The following is a 20157-nucleotide window of genomic DNA, read 5'->3' as shown; positions in this document are numbered from 1 at the left end:
TGTAAATTTTAAAGTGGTTTAGAAATATAAGGTACTATTACTTCTGTTTCTTGTTAGTGCCACACAGGAAGCTATAAAGGCCAGGAAAGTACAAATTTAAGCCAAAACCTTTGTCGGGAATTCCCTGGTGGTCCAGGGGTTAAGACTTCATGCTTTCATTGCTGAGGGCCCGGGTTCAGTTCCTGGTCAGGGAACTAAGATCTCACAAACTGTACAGTGTGGCAGAAAAAAACGAAAACAAAAAACATTTGTCAAAGTGATTTCATTGGAGAAAACAATATAAACAAGCTTAATGAACTGTCTTATGCTTTTGGACACATTTGTAGGTAAAATATTGCCAAAAAGTATTAAATGAAAGCCTCTACTAAAGACGTTATGCTAAAACAGACATAAATCCATTCAGTAAGAATTGATATAGATAGGCAAAACCAGCAATGCCTGAACTGTTACCCAAGCAAACTGTCTCAAAAATTAAAATAAGCAATTGGAATTATCTCAAAACCAGGACAAGTGAATGTAATGGGAGTGCTTGTCCTAGAGCATCTAAATGTTCTTTGCCATATCCCTGTAAATACCTGGTTAAACGAATAACTTATTTCAAAAATGGAATAAGCCATTCCTTATGTCAGTGATAGGAAAGACATCTAGAGAAAAAGAAAGAATAGTGATGGAAATGAGCACACAGAATAGCTCCTACTTTAAAAGCTATGTAGACTTAGGCTTCCCAGAAGTCCCAGACCTGTCATTCTCCTAGCTACTATCACTCCTTACACCAAGCTGTCAGGTTTGAATAACAGAAAATCTTCTGTTGCTTTCTCTGGTTACTGAGTTCACTGAGAGAGACACAATTTAACTATTCCACCTTAGTCTTGGTTCTTTCTTCCCTGACAGATCCACCTTCTACTGAGAATGATCTTCCACAGCATTGGGAAAGGAGAGTTGGAGAAAAAGAGTATAAGAAATTTGAACTAAGGGTCTGGTAAAATAGTTAAATGATAAAATTTAAGGAAAAAACAATTTCTCTGAATGAGAGTTTTCTCCCAAGTCTTCTTAAGTTGGTTAAGACTCTACCAGTCTATCGGTCACTTAAGCTCAAGAATTTGCTCATCTTCAATCACCTTTGCTTCCTTTATCCCCACAAGTTATTAATTGCCAAATCTTATTATTTATAGGCACAGACTGTGGGAGTAATATCTCTCATCTCTTCCTTTTTAGGCCCTTTTAACATTCTAGTTTGTTTCCACATTATTTTCATGAAATCATTACAATAGCATCCCAACTGGCCTCCCTCCTCAAATTTTTCTCACACTCTAATCTATGCAACACTACCTGATGTATCTCCCCTAGTCACACCATTTTCCAAACCAAAATCCTTCAGTGGCTCAACATGGCATACAAAATTAAGTCCAAATTTCCTAGGCTAAAAATTAAAAGTCTGAAAATTCCAAGTGTTGGAGAGCTTGTAAAGCAACAGGAACTCTCAGATACTGCTGGTGGACGTGTATAGATAGGACTATTTTGGAAAGCTGATTCCCAGAATCTATTAAAACTGAGTATGTACATATCCTGTAACCCCCAAATTCTACACAAACAACAGTCATTTTGATACATAAGTTGTGGTGTGAATATTCTTACACTGGAATACTTATAAGACAATGAAAATAAACTACAGATACATCCAACCGCATGTATAATCTCATCAACAGTACTGAGTGAAAGAACTTAGACACAAAATAATAAATACTATCTAATGACATTTCTATAGAATTCAAAAACAGGCAGCATTAACCTACGGTGGTAGAAGTCAGTGGTGTTTCCTTCAGGGAGAAAAAAAGGCGCAATGTTTGAGAAGAGGCATGAGTGGGGTAATGTGTTGGTAATGTTCTATTTTTGAGATCTGGATAGTGGTTTTTCTGATGTGTTAACTTTGTAATAATCCACTGAGCTGTATACTTATGTTGTGTGCATTCCTTTGTACATTTTTTAAAAAATATAAGTTCTTAGCTCAGCTCTTAAGGTTGACCACAATCTTCTCCCCACCTGTTTCTCCAATCTCTCTCTCGCCTCACTAAATGTTATGCTTCAAATATGTCTTAGTCATTTCAGGCCACTATACAAATTATCATAGACTGGATGGCTTAAGTAACATTTAGTTCTCACAGTATGGAGGCTGGGAAGTGCCTTCAGATTCATTGTCTGGTGAGGGCCCACTTGCCGGTTTGCAGATGGCCATCTTCTTACTGTTGTCTTCAAGTGGCAGAAAGCAGAGAAAGGAAGCAAGTTCTTTCAAGTCTCTTCTTAAAAGAATGCTAATCCCTTAAAAAGACTTCACCCACATGACACAATTACCTCCCAAAGGCCCCATCTCTTAATACCATCTCACTGGCGGTTAGGGTTTCAATATATAAATTTGAGACGAGGGAGGTAACAAATATGTAGTCCATGACAAACTCTACTGATTTATTCACTCATCCCAGAAAAGGTTCTATTATTTTTCCCTGACCAGGGATTGAACTTGGGTCCACGGCAGTGAAAGCACCAAGTCCTAACCACTGGACCGCCAGGGAACTCCCCAGGTTCTGTTATTTTTTAACCTTGTTACTTTGCCCATGCCATTTCTCACTGAGAATCATCTCCCACATCTCTTCATATCAAAATCCTACCTGCATCGGCATAAAAACAGACACATAGAACACATAGATCAAATGAAACAGAATAGAAACTCAGAAATAAATCCACACATATTTGGTCAATTTATAACAAAGAAGCCAAGAATATACAATGAAGAAAGATGGTCTCTTCAATAATTGGTACTGGGAAAACCACACAGCCACAGGCAAAAGAATGAGACTATACCACTATCTCCTGCCACACACAAAAATCAACTCAAAATGTATTAAAGACTTGAGACCATAAAACTTACTTACTTAAAAACTTTAGCTTACTTTTAGTAAGACCTGAAACCATAAAACATCTAGAAGAACATAGGGGATATGATTTTTAACTTTGGTCTTGGCAATGATTTTTTTGGATTTAGTACCAAAAACAAAAGAAAAAATAAACAAGTGGGACTACATAAAACTAAAGACTTCTGCACAGCAAAGGAAATGATAAATGAAATTGAAAGGCAACCTATGGAATGGGAGAAAATATCTGCAAATCATATATCTGATAAGAGGTTAATATCCAAAATATATAAAGAATTCATAGAACTCAATAGCAAAAGCCCAATCTGATTTATAAATAGGCAGAGGAACTGAGTAGACTTTTTTCCAAAGAAGACATACAACTGGACAACAGGTATATGAAAAGGTGCTCAACATCATTAATCATCAGGGAAATGCAAATCAAAACCACAATGAGATATCACTTTATACCTGTTAGAATGGCTACTATCAAAAAGACAATGGATGACAAGTGTTGGAAAGGATGTGGAGAAAAGGGAACGCTTGTGCACTGTTGGTGAAAATGTAAATTAGTGCAGCCCCTATGGAAAACAATATGGAGGTTCCTCAAAAATTAAAAATAAAACTATCTTATAATCCAGCAATTCCACTTCTGGGTATATGTCTGAAGGGAAAGAAATCACTATGTTAAAAAGATATCTAGGGACTTCCTTGGTGGCACAGTGGTTAAGAATCCACCTGCCAATGCAGGGGACATGGGTTTGAGCCCTGGTCCGGGAAGATCCCACATGCCGCGGAGCAACTAAGCTCATGCACCACAACTGAGCCTGAGCTCTAGAGCCCGTGAGAGCCACAACTACTGAGGCCTTATGCTGCAACTACTGGAGCCATACGCCTAGAGCCCATGCTCCACAACGAGAAGCCAAAGCAATGAGAAGCCCGTGCACCACAATGAAGAATAGCCCCCGCTGGCCACAACTAGGGAAAGCCCGTGAGCATCAATGAAGACCCAACACAGCCATTAATTAATTAATTAGAAAAAGATATCTGCACCCCCATGTTCATTGCAACATTATTTACAGTAGCCAAGACATGGTAACTACCTAAGTATCCAACAACAGATGAACGGATAAAGAAAATGCAAAACAATGGAATATTATTCAGCCATGAAAAGAAGGAAATTCTTCCCTTTGCAACATGGATGGACCTTCAGGGCATTATGCTAAGTGAGATAGGTCAGACAGAGAAAGACAAATACTGCATTATCTAACATATATGTGGAATCTAATGTGTGGAGGTTTTGTCCACATCATCAAGCAATTCTCAGATACCAGCTAGGTGTTCTACAATTCAACTTAATTCTGACACTGTCTACCCAAAGACAGTATTAGATTCCACAAGTTAAGGGATCAATCCCACAAGACTGTCCTCCACTTCAGGTGCCGATCACAAACCCAGGTCATTACCTAGGCTTCTGATTAACTGGCTATAAATCACAGGTTCCCATGACCCTCTCCTTGGGTCCCATTAATTTGCTAGAACAGATCACAGAACTCAGGGAACTAGTCTGCTTGCTAGACTGCAGTTTATTACAAAAGATATTAAAGGATACAAATCAGCAGCCTCGTGAAGAAGTACATAGGGTGAAGCCCTTAACAAAGGAGTCTCTGTCCTAGTGGGGTTTGAGGCCTGACTTAGTAGTATATAGTAGCATTTTGGTTCACCAACCAGGAAGTTCTCCAAATCTCCCCCTTTTGGTTTTAAGGAGGATTCACTACACAGGCATGATTGATTGAATCACTGGCCATTGGTGATTGATTCAACCTCCAGCCCCTCCCCAGAAATCAGAGGGTGGGACTGAAAGTTTCAACCCTCCATTTAAGGTTGGTACCCACAGTAACTACCCCAACCCACATTTTTAGAGGATATCCAAAAGTCACCTCATTAACATAAACTCAGCTGTGATTGAAAGAGGCTTGTTATGGATAACAAGACACTCATTTCACCTTTATGGCTCCGAAGTGTTTTCAGAAACTGAGGACAAGAGACCAAATATTATAATAAAAAATGTTCCCATTGCTCTTATCACTCAAGAAATTCCAAGGGTTTTGAGAACTGTGAGCCAGGAAGCATAGATGAAGACCAAATATGTACAAGAAATACACCTGAGTGACCAATTATATATTTCTTACAAATCACAATATTGCACAGCCCAAGACAAAATTGTATTGTGAAACCAGAAGTTGTTTCTCCCCCAACTTTCTTCCATTTTTCATGTCTTCCTCCACTCTCATCCCTGCCCATACTGTCTCCTTCCTCTTTTCCCTTCCTTCTCAGAGATCAATACTGACACAGAACTAACAGGATGTAGATAGATAGATAGGTAGATAGATAGATAAAGATAGACAGACTCAAGATGTAGTATAAGAAATTGGCTCATGTTATTATGATGGCTGACAAGTCCCAAGATCTATAGTTGGCAAGCTGGAGACCCAGGAGAGCCAGTGGTGCAGTTCAAGCCCCAAAGCTGGTAGGCTTAAGACCCCATAAGAGCCAATGTTTCATCCAAAGATAGGAAGAGACTGATGTTCCAGTTCATCAGTCAGGCAGGAGGAGTTCCCTCTTACTCATGGGAGGGTCTTCCCTTTTTTCTATTCAGGCCTTCAATTGATTGGATGAGACTCACCCACATAAGGCAGGGCAATCTGCTTTACTCAGTCTACCTATTCAAATGTTAATTTCATCCAAAAACACCTTCACAAACATACTCAGAATAATGTTTGACCAAACATTTGAGCACCCCATGGTCCAGACCAGTTGATACATAAAATGAACCATCACAACTGCCTTCCCAGCTTTTCCCTCTTATTTCTGGAAAAAAGTTCCTTTAGAACTTTTCTAAAGGAACTATACTTTTCTAAAGGAACTATTGTTCCTTTAGAAAATTTATACATCTTCACTGTCAAATGTATAGATTGTATGGGATTGAACATTTTCACCTCCAACTCTAAATGGTCCAGATATTCTATCCACTTGACCACAGTGCTTGGTACAGAGACAGACAAGAGTTAATAGAGTTAATGCGCTAATAATAACAATCATTAACATAACAAATATTACCCCACTTAACCATCACAACACCCCATTGGGACATATGCTCCCAAAAAGAAGAGAAAGCTTTGAGAGAAAACAGAAGCTTTGACTCTTTAACTGGATTTAGTAATGTAAAGATCTGACAACTGGAACTGCCCTCTCCATTATGCTCATCAGGAAAGGTCAGCCTGAGAATAGAAGCAACCCAGAAGGGGCTCTTGGTGATATAATATGAGCACTGAATCAAGTTGCACATGAAGCCAGGCTCACCTGTGGACTTTTCAGTTGCATGAGTCAGTAAATTCCCTGTTTTTATTTAAGCCAGTTTGAGTTGGGTTACTGTCACTTGGAACAACAAAATTCATAACTGATGTAGAAACTGATACCAAAAGTAGGGTGTTATAAGTGACAAACCCTAGAATGTGGAAGTGACTGAATCCATGTAAGTACAAAGGAGGAAACTGAGAATCCCTAATGGACTAAGTAAATAGGATCAGGGATGTGCATGTAACCCAAGCCTAGCTACTGACATGTTAGGAAATATTAGCTGGGGCTTCTGGGAAAAAGAAGCATTGACTCTTCAAATATATATGATGGTATTGAAAATATGTGAGCCACAGAAAGGGGAGCCTGGATGAGATAGATACAATCTAAAGAAAGCACAGCCTAAAGACTAATCCTGGTAATAATTTTTGAACCCTGAGTTAAATTGTATTAGTCTGGGTCCAGTTAGGAGACAAAAACCATATAGAAAGATAAACATGGAAAGTTTAATATTAAAAATTATTAAACTATACTGAGTATAAGACATAGGCAAATTTTATATGGTACCTTAGGGCTGAGGAAGAATATCTAAGGAAGGATAAAACTTGGGAGGGGGCCTCATCCCCAAGGCTGGGGTTCAGACCTTCTAGAAGAAAGCATAGTTTTTTACACTGGATAACTCAGAAATGAACTGGGTTTCCCAGACTGGAGCTGTTCTGCAGTTGCTGGGCAATTAGGAAGCAACTCTGTGGAGTACAGGTAGGTAAGCAGCAGGTAATCTGCAATGGTAAAGGACAGAAACCTTCTGGGCACAGTCAAAGCAAGCAAGGCTTACAGAGGGAGCAGTGGCTGGCTTGATGGAAATCCTCTGGGGCACTGGCAGTTTGCACAAGAACTTACAAAGGGAAATAGGGCACTGATTCAGACAGGAAGGCTTTAGAGTGCTAATATCCACGTCAACTGCACAGCAATTAGGTTATTGCCAGGCCAAGGCTGAAAGGTTACCAAATGACCATGTTCTGGGCATATGACTGGGACAGAGATTCGCCTGATACCCACACTGCTAGCCCACCAGGCATCAGTCAGACAAGGTAGGAGAGCACCTTCCTCCTGCAAGGTCCCTCCAGCGCCCTCTACTGAGAATGCTTAACACAGGTCTCACTTTAAAGGAGAAAAACACTAAAAGAAACTGAAAGGTGAATTTGAAGCCGAGAGGCAATAATTTGATAAGTGGCACACAGGTCATGAGAGCCAATAAATTCCATTTTTGTTTTAGACACTTTCTATTGTATTTTCTGAATATTGCAATTGAAAGACTGCTGACTGATATAAGACCCAGTCCTCATACCATCTATAGGTAAGTTGAGTTTTTCATTGAACATTGCATTCTTTCCTGACAGTCTTTCTGCCACCATTTCCTATCCAAAATCTTTCTGCCTAGGTGTCGATTTTTTAGTTAGAATCCTACTTTTGTCACTGACATACATGTTAGCCTATCAATAACATTTTTATTTTAATAAGCGAATTCAAGAAAATTAGGGCTTTAAAAGAGAAGGATGATAGAGTTTTTAGGTACCTTGACAAGTTGATTAAAAAATACTTTAGGGACACTGGTACTTCGGGTTCTTCTCCGATAATTACACTATTATCTATAATATAGTCAGAATTTTCCAGTCTTTCAATTCTGTCTGGTCCTTCTAGAATTCTACAGTGGCAACAAAACGTGACCTAATAAGGAATGATTTATTTTCGGTATGAAAGAAAAGAAATCTAAGTAAGCAACCATAATGGTCATAGACTATTTAGGTAAAAAGACAATTGCTTTTTATGCTTTTTTTAAAAAAAATAAACAGAACTGCCAGGGAACAGAATTAAGGAAGCAAAAATTTTACTCATAAACTCCTTAGTAGTCCTGTATATATAATGGTAAAGCTGGTTATTTTTATTTCTTGATAAGTGTTTCTTAGTCCTAGGGCTTTATAACCACAAAGTTTATTATTAAAAGTTTTAGTTCACATATACATATATATATATATATAATGTTTTTAGTAAACATCAGTAATTTTTCCTAAACTCCTTAGTAGTCCTGTATATATAATGGTAAAGCTGGTCATTTTTATTTCTTGATAAGTGTTTCTTAGTCCTAGGGCTTTATAACCACAAAGTTTATTATTAAAAAGTTTTAGTTCACCTCAAATACTTTCTGTGCTATTTGGAAAAAGTATCTAGGGGGAAATTCACGTAAGAAGAGTAAACCCAATTTAACAGAAAACATGGAAAATTGTTGACGAAGTGCTTTATGTGTGCCTGTGGTTGGCCCAGAGGAAGCATCGGACTGGCTCTGGGAGTGGGAGGCAGAGTGAAAAGATGAAGTGTTTCCTCCTCTGTCTGCTTGTGTTGGATAAATGGATCATTTTATTGTCAGGTTGGTTGAGACTGAATGTCAACATTATACAGGAAGATCCCAAAGGTATGCAGTACAGAGGATGCTGTTGCAGCTTCCTTCGCTTGATGCTATTAAATGAGCTCACAGTCTGTAAGATAAAACTTAGAAAATCTGAAGGTCAATAAGTGCCTACTTTTACAGCATGAGTTTAAGTTCAAACTCTTCATGACTTTATGTGTGCTTCTATAGAAAAACCATATCTAAAACAACACTCTGACAGATGAAATTTACCAGAGAAATGAAACAAAATTTACCTGTGAACTGCTGTACCAATTGGTAGAGTTTTTTTTCCTTTCAATAAGAAGAGGAGGGGGACCTTCAAGATGGCAGAGGAGTAAAACATGGAGATCACCTTCCTCCCCACAGATACATCAAAAATACATCGACACGTGGAACAAACTCCTACAGAACACCTACTGAACGCTGGCAGAAGACCTCAGACTTCCCAAAAGGCAAGAAACTCTCCCCGTACCTGGGTAGGGCAAAAGAAAAAAGAAAAAACAGAGACAAAAGAATAGGGACGGGGCCTGCACATCTGGGAGGGAGCTGTGAAGGAGGAAAAGTTTACGTACACTAGAAGCCCCTTCACTGGCGGAGATTGGGGGGTGGGTTGGGGGGAAGCTTCGGGGCCACGGAGGAGAGTGCAGTGCAGAGGGCAAAGTGGAGAGATTCCCACACAGAGGATCAGTGCCGACCAGCACTCACCAGCCCGAGAGGCTTGTCTGCACACCCGCCGGGATGGGCGGGGGCTGGGAGCTGAGGCTTGGGCTTCGGTTGGATCCCAGGAAGAGGACTGGGGTCGGCTGCATGAACACAGCCTGAAGGGTGCTAGTGCGCCACAGCTAGCCGGGAGGGAGTCCAGGAAAAAGTCTGGACCTGCCTAAAAGGCAAGAGACCATTGTTTCGGGGTGTGCGAGGAGAGGGGATTCAGAGTACCGCCTAAATGAGCTTCAGAGACGGGCACGAGCCGTGGCTATCAGCTTGGATCCCAGAGACAGGCATGAAATGCTAACGCTGTGCTGCAGCCACCAAGAAGCCTGTGTGCAAGCACAGGTCACTATCCACACCTCCCCTCCTGGGAGAAAGTACAGCCCGCCACTGCCAGGGTCCTGTGATGCAGGGACAACTTCCCCGGGAGAACACATGGAGCGCCTCTGGCTGGTGCAACATCACGCCAGCCTCTGCCGCTGCAGGCTCCTCACATTCCAATTGTTAACTACCTACATACCCCTCCCTCCCCCCGGCCTGAAGGAGCCAGAGCCCCCTAATCAGCTGCTGCTTTAACCCCATCCTGTCTGGGCGGGAACACATGCCTGAGGGTGACCTACATGCAGAGGTGGGGCCAAACCCAAAGCTGAACCCCAGGAGCTCTGCGAACAAAGAAGAGAAAGGGAAATCTCTCCCCAGTCTCGGGAGCAGCGGATTAAATCCCTACAATCAACTTGATGTACCTGCATCTTTGGAATACCTGAATAGACAACGAATCATCCCAAAATTGAGGAGGTGGACTTTGGGAGGAACTGTAGACATGGGGTTTGCTGTCTGTGACTGATTTGTTTCTGATTTTTATGTTTATCTCAGTGCAGTTTTTAGGGCCTATTATCATTGGTGGATTCGTTTATTGGTTTGGTTGCTCTCCTTTATTATTATTATTATTTTATTTTAATAATTACTTTTAATTAATTTATTTATTTTTTATTTTTTTCTCCTTTTTCTTTTGAGCTGTGTGGCTGACAGGGTCTTGGTGCTCCGGCCTAGTGTCAGGCCTGAGCCTCTGAGGTGGGAGAGCTGAATTCAGGACACTGGACCACCAGAGACCTCCCAGCCCCACATAATATCAATCGGTGAGAGCTTTCCCAGAGATCTCCATCTCAACACTAAGACCCAGCTCCACCCGAAGGCCAGCAAACTCCAGCGCTGGATGCAAATGCCAAACAACTAGCAAGACAGGAACAGAACACCACCCATTAGCAGAGAGGTTGCCTAAAATCATATTAAGTTCACAGACACCCCAAAACACAGTACCAGACATGGCCCTGCCCACCAGAAGACAAGATCCAGCCCCACACAGCAGAACACAGGCACCAGTCCCCTCCACCAGGAAGCCTACACAAGCCACTGGAAACCAACCTCATCCACTGGCGGCAGACACCAAAAACAATGGGAACTACGAACGTGCAGCCTGCAAAAAGGAGATGCCAAACACAGTAAGTTAAACAAAATGAAAACACAGAGAAATATTCAGCAGATGAAGGAGCAAGGTAAAAACCCAGCAGACCAAACAAATGAAGAGGAAATAGGCAGTCTACCTGAAAAATAATTCAGAGTAATGATAGTGAAGATGATCCAAAATCTTGGAAATAGAATGGAGAAAATACAAGAAATGCTTAACAAGAACCTAGAAAAACTAAAGAGCAAATAAACAATGAGGAACAACAAAATGAATTAAATTAAAAATTCTCTAGAAGGAATCTATAACAGAATACCTGAACAGGTATTCAGATAAGAACAGAAGAACAGAAAAGTGACTGGAAGATAAATAGTGGAAATAACTACTGCAGAGCAGAATAAATAAAAAAGAATGAAAAAGAATTGAGGACAGTCTCAGAGCACTCTGGGACAAACATTAAACTCACCAACATTCGAATTATAGGGGTCCCAGAAGAAGAAGAGAACAAGAAAGGGACTAAGAAAATATCTGAAGAGATTATAGTTGAAAACTTCCCTAATATGGGAAAGGAATAGTCAATCAGTCCAGGAAGTGCAGAGTATCCCATAGAGGATAAATCCAAGGAGAAACACACCAAGACACATTAATCAAACTATTAAAAATTAAATACAAAGAAAAAATATTAAAAAGCAGCAAGGGAAAAGCAACAAATAACATACAAGGGAATCCCGATAAAGTTAACAGCTGATCTTCAGGCAGAAACTCTGCAAGCAGGAAGGGAATGGCAGGACATATTTCAGTGATGAAAGGGAATAACGTACAACCAAGATTATCTACCTAGCAAGGATCTCATTAAGATTCGATGGAGAAATTAAAACCTTTACAGGCAAGCAAAAGTTGAGAGATTCAGCACCACCAGACCAGCTTTACAACAAATGCTAAAGGAACTTCTCTAGGCAGGAAACACAAGAGAAGGAAAAGACCTACAATAACAAACCCAAAACAATTAAGAAAATGGTAATAGGAACATACATATCGATAATTACCTTAAATGTAAATGGATTAAATGCTCCCACCAAAAGACAGAGACTGGCTAAATGGATACAAAAAGAAGACCCGTATATATGCTGTCTACAAGAGACCCACTTCAGACCTAGGGACACATACAGACTGAAAGTGAGGGGATGGAAAAAGATATTCCATGCAAATGGGAATCAAAAGAAAGCTGGAATAGCAATTCTCATATCAGACAAAATAGACTTTAAAACAAAGACTATTAGAAGAGACAAAGAAGGACACTACATAATGATCAAGGAATCAATCCAACAAAAAGATGTAACAATTGTAAATATTTATTCACCCACCATAGGAGCACCTCAATACGTAAGGCAAATGCTAACAGCCATAAAAGGGGAAATTGACAGTAACACAGTAATAGTAGGGGACTTTAACACCCCACTTTCACCAGTGGACAGAACATCCAAAATGTAAATGATCAAGTGGGGTTTACCCCAGGAATGCAAGGATCTTCAGTACATACAAATCAATCAATGTGATACACCATATTAACAAACTGAATGATAAAACCATATGATCATCTCAATAGATGCAGAAAAAGCTTTTGACCAAATTCAACACTCATTTAGGATAAAAACTCTCCAGAAAGTAGGCATAGAGGGAACCTACCTCAACATAATAAAGGCCATATATGACAAACCCACAGACAACATCTTTCTCAATGGTGAAAAACTAAAACCATCTCCACTAAGATCAGGAACAAGACAAGGTTGCCCACTCTCACCACTATTATTCAATATGGTTTTGGAAGTTTTAGCCACAACAATCAGAGGAGAAAAAGAAATAAAAGGAATCCAAATTGGAAAAGAAGAAGTAAAACTGTCACTGTTTGCAGATGACATGACACTATATATAGAGAATCCTAAAGATGCTACCAGAAAACTAGTAGAGCTAATCAATGAATCTGGTAAAGTAGCAGGATACAAAATTAATGCACAGAAATCTCTTGCCTTCCTATACGCTAATAGTGAAAAATCTGAAAGTGAAATTAAGGAAACACTCCCACTTACAACCAAAAGAATAAAATACCTTGGAATAAACCTACCTAAGGGGACAAAAGACCTGTATGCAGAAAACCGTAAGACACAGATGAAAGAAATTAAAGACAAAACAGATGGAGAGATATACCATGTTCTTGGATTGGAAGAATTAACACTGTGAAAATGCCTATACCACCCAAAGCAATCTACAGATTCAATGCAATCCCTATCAAACTACCAGTGGCGTTTTTCACAGAACTAGAACAAAAAATTTCACAATTTGTATGGAAACACAGAAGACCCCGAATAGCCAAGCAGTCATGAGAAAGAGAAATGGAGCTAGAGGAATCAGGCTCCCTGACTTCAGACTATACTACAAAGCTACAGTAATCAAGACAGTATGCTAATGGCACAGAAACAGAAATATAGATCAATGGAACAGGATAGAAAGCCCAGAGATAAACCCATGCACAAACGGTCACCTTATCTTTGATAAATGAGGCAAGAATATACAATGGAGAGAAGACAGCCTCTTCAATAAGTGGTGTTGGGAAAACTGGACAGCTACATGTGAAAGAATGAAATTAGAACACTCCCTAACACCATATACAAAAATAAATTCAAAATGGATTAAAGACCTAAATGTAAGGCCAGACACTATAAAACTCTTAGAGGAAAACATAGGCAAAACACTCTATGACATAAATCACAGCAAGATCCTTTTTGACCCACCTCCTAGAGAAATGGAAATAAAAACAAAAATAAAGAAATGGTACCTAATGAAACACAAGCTTTTGCACAGCAAAGGAAACCATAAACAAGACGAAAAGACAACCCTCAGAATGGGAGAAAATATTTTCAAACGAAGCAACTGACAAAGGATTCATTTCCAAAATATACAAGCTCACCCAGCTCAATATCAAAAAAACAAACAACCCAGTCCAAAAATGGGCAGAAGACCTAAACAGACATTTCTCCAAAGAAGATATACAGATGGCCAACAAACACAGTGATGCTCAACATCACAGTGATGCTCAACATCACTAATCATTAGAGAAATGCAAATCAAAACTACAATGAGATATCATCTCACACCAGTCAGAATGGCCATCATCAAAAATCTAGAAACAATAAATGCTGGGGAGGGTGTGGAGAAAAGGGAACCCTCCTACACTGTTGGTGGGAATGTAAATTGATACAGCCACTATGGAGAACAGTATGGAGGTTCCTTAAAAAACTGAAAATAGAACTACCATACGACTCAGCAATCCCACTACCCTGAGAAAACTGTAATTCAGGGATTCATGTACCACAATGTTCATTGCAGCACTATTTACAATAGCCAGGACACGGAAGCAACCTAAGTGTCCATCGACAGATGAATGGATAAAGAAGATGTGGCACATATATACAATGGAATATTACTCAGCCATAAAAAGAAATGAAATTGAGTTATTTGTAGTGAGGTGGATAGACCTAGAGTCTGTCATACAGAGTGAAATAAGTCAGAAAGAGAAAAACAAATATATGTTAACACATATATATGGAACCTAAAAAAAAAAATGGTTCTGAAGAACCTAGGGGTAGGACAGGAATAAAGAGCAGACATACAGAATGGACTTGAGGACACAGGGATGGAGAAGGGTAAGCTGTGACAAAGTGAAAGAGTAGCATTGACATATATACACTACCAAATGTAAAATAGATAGCTAGTGGGAAGAAGCTGCATAGCACAGGAAGATCAGCTTGGTGCTTTGTAACCACCTAGAGGGGTGGGATAGGGAGGGTGGGAGAGTGACGCAAGAGGGAGGAGATATGGGGATATATGTATACACATAGCTGATTCATTTTGTTATACAGCAGAAACACAACTTTGTAGAGCAATTATACTCCAATAAAGGTGTTTAAAAAAATTGTTTTAAGTAAAAAAACCCCCAGAACAATAGTAACAGTCACTTAGAATGTGTGAAAAGTCCAAGCCCTAACAATGGATGGTAATTTAATGTGAAATATCAGAAATACATTCTATGTTTATTTAGAAAATTGTGACTGGGTTACATATAAGGAACATTCATCTATTCACTCCACAAAAATTTATTATCTATTATATGCCAGTAGACCATGGTTCCTGCCTGTGTAATAGTCTGTCTAGCATATGAGAAAGTTTTGTTGTTGTAAACATCTGTGATTATCATGTGTTAAATGGGCACCACACTTTAAGAAAAACATAATAAAAATAATAATCATTTTTATTTAGTAATATAATTTCCAAAAAGTTCGTATATATATAATCAGTGATAGTATCCAATATATTTACTGACTGGTACGGCAAGGCTCCAACAAACCAAAATGGAAATAGAATAAGATTGATTTTGGAAGAAATCTGTGGAGTACAGAATCTCAGCCATTATGTCCACTTGTATGTGTGGTTTGAAAGTTTCCACAGAGCCAGGGACAGGACCTTAAAATGGAATGTGTCGCCACACCATAAGCAAGATGAGGGCTAACAAGAATTCATAATATTGGCAAATATAAATTGATCATTAATTCATATTTACTACATGTATACCATGTGTCAGAAACACATTTAGAGGTATAGAAGAAGTAAAATAAGTCCTAGGATGATGGCAGGGATTTGGAAGGAAAGAAACAGGATGATCCAGAAGGAGAAAGAATAAATGAACTTCAAGGAGATGTCGTGAAGGAAATTTTTCACAACTATCACAGCTATTTCCTCTGTGAAGTATTCAAGGTAATCTGCTAAGAGAAAATAGTGCAGCATTAAGTGCAAAAGTTGTTAAGAGTAGTAACAAATTACCAGCATAGGGAATGGGTAAGGATATGTTAAGATTTGCTAGACAATACTGAGAGTCAGTAGTTGGAAATCATAAATGTATAAGGCAGGCAATCAGCATGGTTATATGATTCGTTTCAGTATTATTCAATGCCTAGTCCCAGGACCAGAACAAACAGATGGTTAGATTATTCTAGAATTGAGGATTAGGATAATGGAATAACAAGGTCATATGAGTGTTGAGAACTGAGAGTACTGGTGAGAGAGATTCAGCTGAAGTACCATGGGTTGACAGCTGGATTGAATAAGGAAATGAAGCCAAAGGAGGCTTATCGATCAAGAACATATGAAGCAAACAAAGTAGAAGAATCAATGAGAGTGAAGAGCAGCTGCGTCCCTGCATAAAACCTGCAGAAGGGCATTCTGCGGCCTGGAAGAAGAGTTTAATTTACTTCTGATAACAAGGCTTTCTAGAATCATGTTTGCCTAGCCAGTTCATTTCTCATTCCTTCCCCCAAATACTCCCAGGAATCCACATGTCCTGGCATACCCAATGACTATGCTGCTTCCTGTTTTCAAGTCACTGCTGTTCTTTCTGAAGAGCTCCTTCTCTTCTCCTAAATCCCCATTCACCTGATGAACTTCTCAGCCTTCAAGACTCATCTCAAGAATCTTTTCCTTTCTAAAGTCTCCTGTGGTAATCTGTCTGCAAAAAAGAGCTACCAATTTTCATCCCATCCCAGTACACTCATGCCATTACTCCAACAAAAAACCCTTGATTATGGGCAAGCCAATAGAATGCTAAAGAACTGGCACCAGCTTAACACAACTACCATGCTATAAATTTCAGGCTATCCTGCATGGAGTATAAGATATCATGCAGAGAAGAAGGCCAAGGGAGGAGAGCTGACACATAGCACCTATACTCCCAGACATGTAAATAAGACCTTCCTGGCCCTTCCTGCCCATTCCAGCCACCAGTTGAATGTAAGTGGAGCCCAGTCAACCCACAGAATGGTAAGAAATGAATCAGTGCTATTTTAAGCCACTAAATGTGGGGTTTTAGTTATATAATTATAGATTAATGATATATCTCCTATTTTCAACTCAAGTGCAACTGCTCAAACTTTCCACTGTATCACACTACTGTACCTAAAATATACCTCTATTATTTTACTTACCACACTAGGATTGCAAAAAATGTTTGCATATCCACTCCCTTCCTATTCTGTGAAATATCTCAGTATAATTTTATGTATATATATATATATATATATATATATATATGTATGTATGTATCTCCTAAATCCTAGCACACAACATATGATAGATACTCAATAAATGATGTGAACTAAGTTGAATCTAAATTGAGTTAGTGGGAGGGAGAGAGGGAGAAATAAAGACGCTATGCTCAGTCATTGGAATTTCACGGTTAAATATTTCACAAGTGGAGCAGTTTCTAGAAAAATATGGAAACATGTTGGAGGTGAATCTAGGAATTGAGGTAAGAGTGGGTGCGTCATTGAGGATGTGGACTTGTGGCCTAGTATGGTGATGGAATTTGTGTAGAGTGGAAAATGGTGATCCTGAATGGGGAGAGATTGTGAACTTCAGAAAAGGAGAGGCTGTGAGTTACAGGTTTTCATAATTACAACAATGCTCTTAAAGCAACAGTGGACAATTAAGATGATGAGGGTCCAATCTTCTGCCCAACATACTCTCAAGTTAGAAAAAGTAAATCTGTACTCCGTAAGCGTACTATAAGTAAGTATATTATTCTGGTTTTCCAATAAGCCATTTGAGTGCACCTTCTCAGTCTCCTCCCCCTGAATCCTTTTGTTCCATAGCCACTGAAAACTTTCTGCTCAATCCTCTTCCATACACCTATTCTCTGGGCTATCTGAGTCACTCTTATGGCTTCAACCATCACTTAATCTGAACTTTCTCACCCCATATCTTTCATGAGCTTCAGGACTGTTATTTCCAATTCTCTTCTGAATATCTCCACTCTCTGGCCTTTCGGATATATCAAAGTCAAGATGTTAAAGCGCAAACTGATTCTTTTCTATTCAAACCATGATTTTCCTCCTGTATTTTCCAGCCCAGTAAATGACATCACTGCCCACTTGGTCAGTACAGAAAGAAACAGCACAATGTTTTTTTTTTTTAACAACAAAAAATGATTTATTTGCAACACAGCTCAGTCCCCATCATTTCAATACAGCACAGGAGTAGGAAAGAGTCACACTGCAAGCGTCATTTAGTCCAAGGCAGAGCTCCATGCCTCCCGATACAGCAAGCCCATCTCCCCCAGAGACCCATGCCCAGAGCCCAGCTGAACACACAAACAGGCAAGCTCAGAATGAAGTCGGCCCCAGGCCTCATCACATTTCACCCTTCCCCCACAGCCCTTTTAAGCTTCCTAACTGCAGCCTTCTACCCCCTCCACTTCCAACCAGGCCAAGTCCCAGCCTCCTAGCCACCAGGGAGCTTTCTTTGTGGGATCATTATCAGGGGTTTAAGGGTTACCTAAAATGAGAAAATACCCTGTGAAATCTATTGTTCCATAGAAAGTTTAAAACGACTCCCCCATACATAATCCTAATCAGCAATGACAGCTCTTCATCTCTTCACTGTAGACAGGCGATTTTGAAGTGACTGTCATCTCAGCTCCATACACATTTCTCTACTGGCCTTATTAAAGACTGCTCTCCTCACCCCAGGGTATAAAGGAAACCCAGGTATTTCCCCCAGGTTCAGAGCCTGAGAGGAAAAGCCCTGATGGCTTAGAAAAAGATTCCCTTCCTTCTGTTCCCCTCAAAAGATTTTTATGGAGATTATTGCCTAAAAGTTTTCTAGCTTGGGTTCTGGGATTAGTCAAATAGAATGTGCTTGAATCTGTCCTTCATAGATTACTACCCACATGATAACTGGCAAATTACTTAACTTTTCAAAGCTTCAGTTTTTGTCATCTGTTATAATCCTCAAAAGCTTGTAAGGAGGATTAAATAAATGCCTATCCAAACCCTCATAACTAAACAGGCAAACTAGACCTCTTGAAGCCATCCTTAACTTTTCCCCCTTCCCTTAGCACCCAACTCTCCCAAGCAACTGACCACAAAGCTCTATTAATTGTTTCTAAAAGGTATCTTGGGACTTCCCTGGTGGTCCAGTAGGTAAGACTCTAAGCTCCCAATGCAGGGAACCTGGGTTGGATCCCTGGTCGGGAACTAGGTCCCACATAAATGCCGCAACTAAGAGTCCACATGCCGCAATGAAGATCCTGTGTGCCACAACTAAGACCTGGCGCTGCCAAAATAAATAAATAAACTTTTTTTTTTTTAAAAAAAGGGTATCTTAAAATATGCCTTTGTCCATTGTCACGTTCACTGCCCTAGCATAATACTGAAACGTACTTCAAATATCCATTACTAATCTAGCCTAAACTGCCTTTCACACCAGTGTCAGAGATAGCTTTTCAAAAATACAAATCATATCATATCGTCTTCACTTTCAAATTTTTTTCAATTGTTCATTTCCCACAAAAGTAACGCCAAACTAAAAAAAAAAACAAGTAATGCCAAACTGTTTAGAATCTTATATTTGCCATCTTTCCCTGATTTACCTTTAGTCTAACTGTACATCATTTCTCACCATTCCCTAGATTTTACACTGTCATTCTCCAAACATACTCTTCTGCCTTCATGTCTATGTCCTTTCCTACATCCTCAGTCCTCACTTCTCCTCTGAAAATTCTTGCTCAGGCTCAAATATGATTCCCTCTGTGTTGTCTTCTCAGAACCCCCAAGGACATAGATTGCTCCCTCATCTGTTTTCCCATAGGACTGTATACAAACCTGTCATAGCCTTTATCACACTACAATATAGCTATAAATTTATTTGTCTATCTGTCCAGCTATACTCTGATCGCCTCCTCAGAGACAGGAATAGTGAAATATTTATTATGGCATTACCAGTCTCTAACATAGTTCCTGGAATATACCAGTAAATGTGAGACACTTGATAAGTTGTTGAGAGAATGGATGAACGAATGAATGAACAATGAAACTATGTAGCCTGAATGGTTCTGGCTCTACATTATTTAAATATGAATTAAATCCAAATAGTTCCAGTACATAAAAAGAGAAAATCCTGAAACTTAGGCACTAATTTGAAATACATGATCTACAAGTATTTTTCCCAACTCCAAAATTCTGTGATATTATCATAAACTAAGCTAAAGCTTTTCTCCAGGCAAGTAGGATTAGAATTTTGTCTGGGACACACAAATTTGTAGAATGAGGTCTAGTGAGTTGTTTAGGGTGTGTTTCTAATTAATTCTATCATATTACCTTTAATAAATTATGTTTTGTGAAGTTTATACTTTTCAATTTAGCAAAATTGAATTATCCACAATAGCTGATCTT

Source organism: Phocoena sinus, chromosome 1 (genome assembly GCF_008692025.1).
Source record: "Phocoena sinus isolate mPhoSin1 chromosome 1, mPhoSin1.pri, whole genome shotgun sequence".
NCBI lineage: Eukaryota > Metazoa > Chordata > Mammalia > Artiodactyla > Phocoenidae > Phocoena > Phocoena sinus.
The sequence above is the reverse complement of the archived record's forward strand: the minus strand, read 5'-3'. Positions refer to the sequence as shown.